Source organism: Glycine max, chromosome 2, assembly GCF_000004515.6.
Source record: "Glycine max cultivar Williams 82 chromosome 2, Glycine_max_v4.0, whole genome shotgun sequence".
In the NCBI taxonomy this organism is placed as follows: domain Eukaryota; kingdom Viridiplantae; phylum Streptophyta; class Magnoliopsida; order Fabales; family Fabaceae; genus Glycine; species Glycine max.
Genome location: NC_016089.4, coordinates 29,101,252 through 29,114,535, shown reverse-complemented (window position 1 = coordinate 29,114,535; position 13,284 = coordinate 29,101,252). Strand labels below are relative to the sequence as shown.

At 34.4% G+C, this 13,284-nt stretch overlaps 1 pseudogene; it reads right to left on the bottom strand.

Moving 5' to 3' along the window:
- Positions 1-511: 511 nt before the first annotated feature.
- On the bottom strand, positions 512-12,860 carry LOC100784505 (purine permease 21-like; annotated as a pseudogene).
- Positions 12,861-13,284: the final 424 nt, after the last annotated feature.

The window sequence follows — 13,284 nt, the reverse complement described above, 5'->3', positions numbered from 1 at the left end:
CGAGCATCTAACCCCTAACAGAATACAAAGATGAGTATGCAAGATAAAAACAGAAAAGAAAATAGGAAAGAAAAACCTGGTATTGCATTGATAAATAGTGAAGAGTACATCATACATCGCATTGGCTTCTAGGCCTGCCAGGCCCTAACTAAGGGTTTAGCCACTCATGGTCATGAGAGATTTACAATGAGAGGAGGGGTGAAAGAAAGAAAGGGAATAAATGAAACCCCTAGGAGAAGGGGTTTTGTGGTGGTGTATTCTTTCCTTTGGACTGACTCTCTATTTATAGCTGTTGAACTGGGCATTGGGCCTCCGTAGGCGCGCTCAGCGCGACACACCCTTGCTCAGCGCGTGTAGATTGCGGGCATAGCGCGCGTGTTGCAGGCTTAGCGCGTTCTTTTGTTGGATCGCAGGCTTAGCACGCGTGTTGCAGGCTTAGCGCATTCTTCTGTTGGATCGCAGGCTTAGCGCGTGCTTCTGTTGGATCACGGGCTTAGCGCGTGATGCGCGCTCAGCGCGCGTATTGGGCTGGACCTGCTTCAATTTTTCTGGCCTTTTTGCTTGTTACACCTCCAGTTTTATATCTGCAGCCAAAATTCAACAAAACATCAATTATTTAATATTTAAGCGCAAATAACTGCTAAATAATTATTTTTAAAGACAATTTTGCCTTATTTTCTATTATCAAAATACAATTATTTAGCAGTTATCAACTATTACCTGAAATTAAAGTTGAGATAATAATAATAATAATAGTTGATGAAAAATGTATAGACTTGATCATCATGCTTTGCATAAAGGTTTACACAAACATAACAAAAATACCTTCTATTGTCATAACTACCTCAACACATTGATGGAAAGTAAAACTTGACTGTTATGCCAGATAGATGCTATAACCAAAGTGTAGCCATCAGAAAGCCATGGATCACCAAGGATAGTTGAACAGTAAAGCCAGGGAAGCCACCATCCTTAGCAAACAACTCAACTGAAATCTTAAAAAATTGATACAAAATGAAAACCAAAATTTTTAGTGTAAGTTTGGGAGAAGATAAAAGAACAATATGATGTAGTCAATTGTGTAAATTTGATTTGGAAAATATAGCAATGAGTTCATAGGTTGGGTCTTGATGCTGCCTCAGCCAAATAAGAAGCTGAAAAATGATCTTTCTGGAACAGTCGTGAACTGGTATTTGGTTTTTTAAAACATTGCTAACAACTACAATTCCTAGAGGCCAGTACAAACACTCTCATTAACTTGATACTAGACATAGGTCTATGGAAGTACGATATCCATCCCATTTAATATCTTATATGGAAATTGAAGCCAGGATTCGTAAACAACAACAAGAAAGAAAATTAAGTTATACAACACTGTATAAAATAACCACAGAGATCTGTAGGATGTTGTAGTCACTAAATTTATAGGAATACTTATGTGTGTACCTGACAAGTAGTAGAAATCCTTGTACCAAAAGCAAATGTTTGAATTCTATCTTCATTGATAAAACTTGCTTCCTGCCAAATAAATAAGAAGTCTGCTATAATCAGACCAAAAACAACTGCTAAATTAAGGATAAATTTCGTGGTTAATTCTAAAGCAAAACATATTTATCAATTTCTATCATTTTAAGGGGACAGGGGTCAATACAAAAAGTTTCTAAAATTGAAAAGGTGAACTAGCTAGCATTAGCATAAAACTAAATTACCTTAATGGGTCTCACTTTCTATTGTGATTCTCTGATGTTGTACTTTTTCTAATTGATTATGCCGATAATAGCAAATGCAGTATAGTTAGCTTCACGGAGAATTATGATTTTTAAACAACTTGATTTAGACACAGAAAATAAAATTCCACATTGAAAATGAAATTGAAACAATGATCCATTTTTACTGATATAAGTAGTAACTTTTAGAGATGAAGGCAGTTAAAAATGAATCATTCAAAGTAAAATGCATTCAGGGGTCAAGAGAAACACATATCTGACATAAGTGAGGCAGATAAAAATAAATAAATCTAATGTAAGTGAGAAGCTCTAACAATGACCAAAAAGATTCATTCAGAGTATAGGAAGTTAAAAAATGAATTACTTTCACCTAAATACAACTCCATGAACAAAGAGTAAAAATCATTTACAAAGAGTAAAATTCATTCAGAGTATATAGAAAGATAAAAAAATGAATGATTCATAGTAAAATGCGTTGAGGGTCAAGAGAAACATAAATATCTAACATAATTCAGAACCTCTAACAATTTTTAGAAAGATTCATTGAGAGTTTAGAAATACAACTCCATAAACAAAGTGTAGAAAGTTAACATCTCTTGCTTCTATTCACACTTCCACGCACAAGGAATTTGGACTGAGTTCCACTATCTTTTTCTGTGGATCTGATTCCACTCCATGGTTTCATTGCGTAATCCTTTTCAGTCTTTAGATCCCCCACGCCAACATCATTTAGTGGATCTTCCACTTCAACCCACTTTTGTGTTCTTGTTTGATACTCACATCCAATTTCAATGTGACTTGATGACAAAATTTTCCTACTTTGGAAGTGGTAGGTAGACAGACAATGATTAAGAAATTTGCCGAATCAAGTTACAAACCGAAAAATCAAGATAAAAAAGATTTGATAGAAACTAAAAAAATAAACAAATTTATTCACCGAGAAAGAGGAGAGAAAGGGATTCGAACCCTCGATAGTTCTTTGTTCCGAACTATACCGGTTTTCAAGATCGGGGCTATCAACCACTCAGCCATCTCTCCAAAAGCTAATTTCTATTTTATCTTTATTCCACTGAATAGAACATGAGCCAAAGTCTTTTTTTTTTTTAAAGAGAAGAATCAACATTCTTGGCACCTTCGAAGAGAAGCTCTTCCTGATCTTGATCTTTCTTCCGATCTTGATCCTTAAATTGATTCTTACAAAAACCTATCCACCTTCAATAACCCACCTACCACATAAGTACCAGATGGGAGGCAAGCCCCCAAACCCCAAAAGGAGAACACTCCCAATACGAACCAAAGCTGGAGAGGATTAAGTCGAGAATGGATAGAGGAGCATGATTGCAAAACCATTTCATCTTAAGGGCTCTAGAGAGCTCTAAGACCACAATTAGAGGATTGCTAACACTCGGACATTACAGAGACTTTAAACAGGTCTGAAGTAGGAGTAAAGATTGGCAATGAGGACGAATTAGATAACTGCTTAACAAAGAAGAAAGCAAGACCAAGCCAAACTCTCTGGTAAGTAACCCAACTCTTGGATAAACCGCTTCTTCGCCTAAAAGAATACATCGGAGAAGAGCATGCTGATTGAAAGTGGAATAAAGTATATTAAATAAAATTAAGAAAGAAGGCCAGAGAGAACAAATCCATACAGTGCAGTGTTCTTTGATGAAGATAGGAAGGCTTCAAATCCTTTTAATGCATTCCCACATTGTCCAGGATCCTACAGTAAGTGACTTGTCTCCATAGCATACACCTATGATAAGGGGAAAAAGGATCAACAACGACTCGCTATAAATCACACCAAAAGTACATCACTACATGCTGAATTAAGCATAGACTACTAAGCAGAGACGCTAACATCATGGACGAGTTCACCGTACCCTTTTGCCCTAAAACAAAACATTGTGTTATAGGTTTAATAACCACAAAAAAAAAATCAATTCAACCAGAGAGTAACAAAAATAAAGGGTTATTACCTTTCGATTCCATGTTTGAGAGATGGATAGTATCAGCGAGTCTGCAAAAGTTATTACCTTTTGTGCGGTGTCGTTTTGTTCACGCTCATCTCAACCACCCAGACAAGGAAACCTCACTTCACTGGCAGCGGCGGTGCGCGACAGAGACAACCTCATCAAAACCCCAAAACCCAAATATGGTTGGCCTAGGCGACGCTCGATGGTGTGAACACCCTCACTCACCATCAATGCTGAAGTCGAGTACAACAACGACAGAAAGTGTGAGAGTGACGGTGAGCGAGACCACGAGATCGATGGTGAGGGAGACCGCGAGAGGGACAATGAGGGACACCGCAAGAGTGACAAGGAGGGACTAGGTCAAGTTGAAAGTAATGAGGGTGTGAGTGAGAGGGAAAAAACCTAAGATGAGTGATTGAGAGTCATTTAATTGATAACGCATACCAGGACGGTGTCTCCAAAAATGTCGTGGATTTCTCATTTTTACAACGGTCATAATAGGAACCGACGTTGTATGATTCATTTGAAGACGAGTTTTGTTCCACCGTCCTTGTTTACACATGTCATAATTACAAAAATGCCACCATGTATTCTTCTAAAACGGTTTCAAAGGATCGATGTGGAAAGTGCATCATAAAAACCTCTTTTTCTAGTAGTGCTTGATGCCCTAAAGAAAATAATTATTAACGTCATCAAATGTTACAAAATTTTACTTGATCTTTATTTACCGTCAACCAATTTACGTTGATGATGGTTGTAGGGAAAATGTTTTTCATCTTTGGTGATGGTTGTGGGGAAAATGTTTTTCATCTTTGGTGATGTTGTAGAAAAATCTAAAGTTGAATCATGATTCTGTTGCCAACCATAACCTAGAAAAAAATTTAGCATAAGGTTAGGGAAGGGATGTGTTGTGTGAAGAAGGAAGAAAAGAAGGGTTGGGGAGGAGGAGTAGGTTAGGGAAAGAGAAGGGAAGAGTTTGTTGGGATTGGGGAGGAGAAGGGAAGATTGGGGGTAGGGTACGGTTGGGCTTTGTAAGGAGAAGGAGGAAGGAGAAAGAGAAGGAATTTTGAGGAAGAAAGAAGGAGAAAGGGAAAGGGGGGTGCTAGGAAGAGTTGCAAGTAGGGTTGAGGGAGAAGAGGAAGGGATTAGAAATTTGAAATGGGGATAGGATGGACTTTTCCCCTCTAGGTAGGGGCCAAGAATAATCCTAATAGGGGTAAATAGTAATACCCTTACAACTATGCAAGGTTGGGCTTAAGCCACTATTAGCTGAATTGGGCTTTCAAACTGAGTTCGGTTTGGATCCATACCTGCAGAATCAGATTTAGGCTCAAGTTTATACTTGTTGAATGGGGCTGACTCATGCCACACAGCTGATATATATATTCTTAAATATGAAATGATGGGTGCATGAATGACCCCTACCTTGAGAGTTAGCTTTTAAGAAGTAGGGAAGATTATGAAAAAAGGAGCTAAATAGAGAATTTTACAATTTTTTCGCAACTTATGCATCATAGGTTGTTTTTTTTTTTTTTTTTGGATTTGTCCATCATAACTTTTCTAATTGTTTATTCAACTATTGACTTGGTAGACAAGGTTTGGACAGCAATAATAATAATAATAATAATAAGCTTATCTTTCAGATGTAAGCACAATTTTAATCATGAAAGCACAAGGTTGTATCTCATTGTGATACGTACGTAACTATTTATTCACGAGAGACAAAGCAGAATAATGCTATTCTAGACCAAGTGATCATATGAACAGTAAGTTTAGCGTTAGCACTCTAATACGTGTTGTATTCAATGCACAAGAACCTTTCGGGTAATTTTCCTTATTTAACATATTGCAATCAGAAAGGCTTGCTAATTAATCTTTAAGCATTAGTATTCACCAAACAAAATTCTTTAAGCATTAGACTAAAAACTTCACTTTGTTAACCATGTTATAGATCTCTAAACAACACATAGAATTACAATGGTTGACTCGATCGAGTCATTCATTATTTTAAAGCACTTTTACATTTAAAATTTTAGTTCATATGTTCTTTCCTATCTACATATATTGCATTCACTGTGTCAGAAAAGCATTTTAATTAACATTTCTTCTTTATAACCTTTGTAAACCTGTGTTGATATGCTCGCTTTGCCCTTGTTTGACACCGTCTTTTTTGGCAATAGTGACGGTGGCTGCTTCGTCGGACACATTTTTTTCTTGGCCATGCCCTTCACTGTTGTTTGCTTGAGTAATTTGTCGGTGTCTATAACGAAACCCTAAATGCCATTATTGCTTTACAAAAAATTTGAACTTGATAGAGTAAGAGTAAACTAAACTGTGTGAGATTAGATTGAGACTTTTGTTCTGTTTCTTGAACTCTACGGTGGTTATTATTCTTGCAATTTGAAGAACGTGTATGGCGATGTCTTGTGTGTGGACCGCACAACGTTTAATGTAGAAGTTTTGGAAGCTAACGCCTAACTACTGTCCTATCTTTTGAATTTAGTTTACAAAGAACATTCGAACATGTGAAATAGCAAAAATGTTTGTTTTTATATAATTAAAATACATTATAAGTATATATATTTGCAACGTATGAAAAATATTTATTTAAATATCTAAATTGCATTTTGAATTTATAAAATAATTTAAATTCTGATAAAAAGTTATTTTAACTAAATTTCTTTTAAAAATTATTAAAATTTAATTTAAAGATAGAAATAATAGATGGTAGAACAAAAATCATAAACGAATAAGAAGATAAATATAATTTGAGACATCTAAGAGAATTTTTTTGACTAATGATAGTGTAGTGCATGCGTGAAATACTCCTCCAAAAAAAGAGAAGAATGAATATTAAGAAATGTTTAATTGAGAGTGAGATATTCATTCTCCAACTTGTGTGTTCAAATTTATAATATAAAAGTAAATTACTTTTGAATTATTTTTTCTGTCTCCTCATTTTTTTTCGATTATCCATAAATAACATTAAATACATTTTGAAGATAATTTAATTCATAATGAAAAAATCATGTGGTTTTAAAAGATGTTATATTATCGGCAATTAGGTTTTTTTAACAAATTAAATGGTAATTATATTACATTGTTAAATATATCATTTCCTCTACTCTTGTTATAAGGTTGAATTAACAAATTCATTAGGATTAAATTTTTTTGTTGATTTAGTTTAAAACATTATGAAGAATTAAGAGATTTGCTTAATTTAGTTTAGAATATTAAATTTATCATAAATTAATATTTTTTCAAAACTATTTCTTTGAATAAAATTAACCAACATTAATGAATTATTTATGTTTCTCTCTATATCATATTATTTTAAAACTGACTTTAATAAATGATATTTTTGTGAAAAAATAAAAGATTAAATTACAATTTTAATTTGAACCTTTTAATAAGAATTGAGATGATATTTGATTTAATCTATCATATAATGTCATTATATATTTAATTAATTAGTACAATATGGTCTGAGGTTAGACTTCATTCATGAACATCAACTAGTATTTTGATGGATTCAATTATCAATTTGGTTTTGAGAACATTTATTGTTGCAACAGGTTAAGCTTAATTTCAGTTAATATCACCAATGGAAAACGTTGAAAAGAAAATGATAAAAGGCTAGGGGATGTGGAACCAATCACGACCCGACATTACTACACATGATAAAGATAAGTTCGATTTTAGAATATTTTGCTCAAAAGAAGATAGAATCTCCACACAAGGACCCTATCGTTTTCCACTTTATTCATCCACATCCTTTGGAATGCACCACTCCACCATATCCATTGGAAATGTCTCAGCTGCTTTTAGTTCAAGCTAAGTGTTACCCCTGATAAGGACTATTCTTGTGTAAAAAACTGTAGCTTTTTTCTTCACTATGAGAGATACATGAATATGATGATTTTTTTTTTCTCGTGTATTCTCAACAGAGACAATCCTGTTTGAGAATTGAGACACTTGTCTCTTTTTTTAAGAGATTCGAATTTTAGTTCACTACATGATTATGATGATGCCCATGATCACTCATCACCCGCACATTCAAGATTCTATATAGTACTTATTTTACCACCTGAAACCAAGGTTCACTCAAGTCAATTGCATGGGCTGTGGGAAGACAACGTCACTCATGGGGCTCCTGCTAGTACTGTTCTACCTGAATGCAACATCTATTACTAAGGGGGTCTAACTCGGTGGAATAGAGTATGTGAGTTGTTGTAAATTCTCTATTATTTGTCTTTGATTCCTGCACACGAAAAAAAAAATGCAGCATCTATTATATTGTCACACTTCCTGTCTGGCACAGCCTCTTTCCCTTATAATTACCACACAGAAGATGTTACATAAATATGGTGTACTTAAAATCAAACTTGAATTATCATCATGTACCATGTGACATATATATGTTGTGACTTGTGCAACAAACACAGTTGCACTTGCAAATAGGTGGCTCTAAATGATGCGGTTGAGAACTTTGAAGGATCTATCTTTCCATGGCCATAATCAAACTCCTTTATATCAGTATTACAACTATAAGAACCCAAGTGGATCATATAAGGTTTGAGAACTCAGAACATGGGTTTGGTGGCACAGCAAATTGGTGGGGGGCATCATAGGTTAAGATTTTGAGAGTGTGTTGGGGTATATAATTGATTGTACAGTGCAAGGAAAAAGCAAAACAAAGGCATTTTACTAAAAACAGAACCTTAGTTCTGTCGACAGTGCAGCTGATTCAGAGAAAAAAAACACCTCTTAAGGATAGATTGTTTCCACCCCATGATGACACAACTCGACTATGAAAAGTTGGTATAACCAGAAAGGTTGGTTGGTGCAGTTAAAGGTGTTAAGATGGTTAGTTGAAATTGGTTGCTTAGTTAGTTTGTTCAATGTTAGTTACCACTTCTAATATGCTTTATAAATAGAGCATGTAAATACTTTCATTAGTATATCATTCAATAAATTACACAATGGTTTTCTGCTGTATTTCTCTTCTTTACTTTGACCTTTATAGTATATATGGCCACACCATGTTGGTGTTACATATATATATCCTAGAAGTTCTGCTAAAAGGAACAAGTAGAGACGGCCAATAGTTTCACGGTAGAGAGAAATCTGGGCTTGATTTTTGTAAAAATCATAAAATCTTAAGCTATAGTTAATTGGTCATGTTACAATTGATTGTCGTACAAAGGGCACGACAGAATAAGCTGAATGCATTATATAACTTTGAAAGGACGGCATAAGTCATAACAGTGGTTTTGGGGAATAATTAAAGCCTAAAAGTTATTGATTTAAATTCCTAACTAATATGCCAAAGTTAGACTCCGCAAGTTTATTGGTCCCTACAAATATAATTTCTCTGGATAGAGCTATATAGGAATGACTTCATCTGATTCTATTTCCCCGCGCTATTTAATTTAAAAAAAGAAAGAAAGAAAGAAAGAAATTCATTATGGACATTCTCACACCTTTGTAATTAAAATGAGTATTTTATGAATATATAAGGAGTTAATCACAATAACTATTATATTTTTATCTAATTTTTGCGAATGGTCAATAGTGAAAAACACCATGCAAACCGTGTTCCTTGTAAATTTCTGCACGACACTAGCTACATGGTTTTCAGGTCAGAGAAAGTTACTACCTCTCTACCTTTAGCACATGCAAGTGGAAGGAGATAAGTATTTTACCTATAGAAAAATAAAACATGAAAATTGAGGATAAAGTGATTTGCGAATTTCATAAGAACAAATAGATGTTTACTAGACACTATACTTTTGTTTACAATTTTTTACTATTCCGGCGTAAACATTAATTAAGAATTATATGTTGTAGTTGAATAGGTACATAAATAGAGAGATATTCTCCTCTTTCTCAATTGTTTTTTTGTTACTGGGTAATAGACCGGGCTTAAGTTGTTTCTTATTGTCATTGATATGATTATTGTTCTAGTGGGTTTAAGATGCCGTTATTACCTATTGTCAATCCACATAAATAAATAAAAAATAGCTATTGTGAATTTACTGCTATTAATGGAGGTGTGAAAATAATTTTCTCAGCCACTCGAGCAGATGCCACCGTAATATACATAATGTCAACGCACAAACTCAATTCTTTTTGTCTTTTCTATGTTGGTCATAATACAAAATTCAGGTCAGGTAAATATGCTAGCAGATTTATCACCATCAATTTTTTTTTACAATGTACTTATATATTCCTTTCTCTGGGTTCTCCAACCGTTTTAGAATGTTGCATATTCTAAAATGATTTTGGGGACACAACCGTCTAGACAAATGTAGCAAATTCTGAACATAGCTTTTGAAACTTTAAACATTTGGACAACAAGGAAAACTGAACAACATCACCATGAACTCCAGAATAAGTACTAACAACAAACTAAATAACATAGACCAATTTCACATACCTTCTCAAGAAGATATCTACTTCCCTTAACTTAAATTATGAGGTCATTAGAAACTTCAGAAGAGACTCACTTGTATACAAAAAAAAAGATATATTATAGTCATTAACTAGAAGAAAAATAATATACACAACCTAAGAAGAAAGAATCAAATAGATGAGTTTGTTAATGTCTCACCTTACTGCTTCTGCGGTGTAGAATGTATGAGGACGAGATCCTACTTTTATGAACTTCATGGCTTTCAGTTTCTTATGATCAAAATGATGCACTAATTATGACTAGCCAATTGCATACACTACTAGAAAAGTGTTATTTTACGACGAACATTCTAAGATGGTTATACGGAACCGTCTTAGAAAGTCACACGGTGACATTTTTGCAATTAGGGAAAACAAATATTTTTTTACGACGCACATTCTAAAATGGTTTTTCTGAACCATCTTAGAATGTACGAATGTGGCAATTGTGTGATTAACATGAACGTAAATGGCGACGTTTTGTGTAAAGAAACAACGTCATTTTCGCAATCCCAAATTATCTCCTTCGAAATTAGGTTATTCTCGCAAGTCCCTCACCTCGCTCAAACACTCTGACCCACTTGTGCCCTCATGCTCACCCAGTTTTCCTGCCTTCATTGAGTTCGTCTCTGGTGTGCTGACTCTGTTCATCTACTCATCGACCATCGAAGCTGTACAGGTCTTTGTCGCACTGACATCGTGTGTAGCCATCGTCACACAGGTAACTACTAGTGAGTGTCGGAATTTTATTTGGTTCTTCTTGTCTTTATCTAGAGCTGGTAGGTTAGGGATTTTGTTGGCAGTGTGTAATGAATGTCGTTTTGATCGTGATTTGATCATTTAGAGCTGCAAAAACTCATCATAAGTCCCTTAAACTAGGTACTATGTATGGCCACTGGTAGCTCTGCTTCATCACATAAGTCATATTTTTAAGTGCTTCGTGGCAGGTCCTTCTCTGTTGCCTCAAAAGCAACATTTTTCTTGAGCAATTTTGTTGAACTCTTATCCTTCTTAGTTGTCTTTTGTTTTTGCCCATCATTCTTGACATTACAAGGTTGTAAAATAAGAGCATGGTTGTCCAAAACTGTCCCTTGAATTAAAAAAAATAGAAGTAGAATTAGGATCTCAAAATGCAAATAACATGTAAATACCTGTAAATCTTTGCGAACATTTGTAGCAATTTCAGGGGCGTCAAACTCAACAAATCCAAGCCCCATAGAAACATTTTTCCCATTTTTCAAATGCTTCTTCACCTATTTGTGAAAGCAACAAAACCAAAATAAGAGAAGCAACAAAACAAAAATATGAAATATAGCTAAGTCATAAAGAGTTAGAAATAAAACCAATACCTTAACACTCAAAATGCTTCTCTCTTTCATGTGTTTAGTTAAAAGTTTCCTCAAACTTTCATCCATAGTCTTGAAATTTAGGTTCTTAACAAACAGGGACCGGGCTTGAAGCATGACAGATTAGTTAATAATTAATAATGAAGAACGAGCAATATGGATTATTTAGAAGCAACTAATTTCAACAATTTAAAAAATATAGATAGATGACAAATTTCATTATTGGAAAGAACAAACTTGATAGCTTGAATTTCCTATAGGAATATACTTACTTGGTGTAATTTTTATTTTCTTTTAGCTAAACTGTAAGTCTAAACTATAGTTAGTAGTTAGACTATGGTTAGTTAGTTTAACAGTTAGGACAACTATGTGACACCTGTCACTAACTAACTCAGGTTAGTTGACAATTACATAGCTTATATCATCCAAGTATTGTTGATACACATGATACAATGCCCCAAATAGCTAGCACTATAGAAATACCCTTAATGTCATCCATTTTGTCATGAAAGAACAACACTGCCAACATTGGAACAATAGGCACTCCCAAAGCGCTTATGGCATTAGAGAAGAATGAAAAAACCTCACGAATAAGCCCCAAGCAACCAATAGTGAAGCCTTTCCCAACTCATACTCCTTCATTTCATCCTTCAAACCACTCCACTCTCCACTAGCAAAAAGTCCTATTAAGGTAACAAGGGTAGCTACAAGGGAAGGGTGTAATATCATATCCAAGACCACTTTGAAAGTTTATCTTTTTGTGACCTTCTTGAACACAAGCAGTGTGATGGAAAGCCATAGTCCATACCATGTAGATGCACCAACAGTGCATATGAATCCAATCACATACTTTTTCTTTGAGATTTTTGTGGAATTTGAATCATCATGATCATCTGATGATGACTCATTTTTAAACACAATGAGGGTTAAGGAAATGGTGAGAAGGACTAGAGAGTTGATTATATAAGGTGTGAACTTGAGTGAGTTGAGAAAGTAGGAGAAGAAAGCATTGAAAGCCAATTAGGATGAGAAAATTGGTGAATAGGTAGAGACAGGAAGGTACCATAGTCCAAGTCATGAATATAAATAACAATCTAATGCCACAAGTAGGCCAATTGAGACATAGATAAATGATAGCATTGAAATTGATGGTTGTTTTGGATGAATGCTATTATTTTTGGTGAGATTTTTGGGTGCTAAAAAGAAGTAAACAAGAAGCTGAATTGGGAAACCAAGAAGTTGAACAAGTGTTCCCATCCATTTCTTTTTCCACCTTTTCATAGTACAAGTGAAGAATGGATGGCTACTCTGAGCCAACGGTAGTGTCTTTTTTTCTTACTCATTGTTGACTCATTCATGAACACCAAAACTATTGTCCTCCAAGGAATTTTTTTCTTTGGCTCCGTTAGGTTTTGCAAAAAAAAAAAAACAAAAATAACAAATGATTGATGATTATATCAACTTATAAATAATATGTCATTGATTGGACAAAGTTGTTATGTATACTTTCTGATATGTTTCAAAAGAACTCACTTGCTTGGAAGTAGAGTTATGTTTTCCTTTTATATGCAACTCATTTTCCTCTTATATTATTATTGTTGTTGTTGTTGTTTAGAAGTATCAGGGTGCTTGGGTTTGATGCTTCACCAGTTCACATTCACAAGAAGTGTGTCTTGACATTCCCATAATGGTAAACTAGAGATATAATAATATAATTGGAAGTCTTGCAACTCTATCCTGAAGCTAAGAGTCTCTTTATTACTATTAGAAAAAAAAATTATT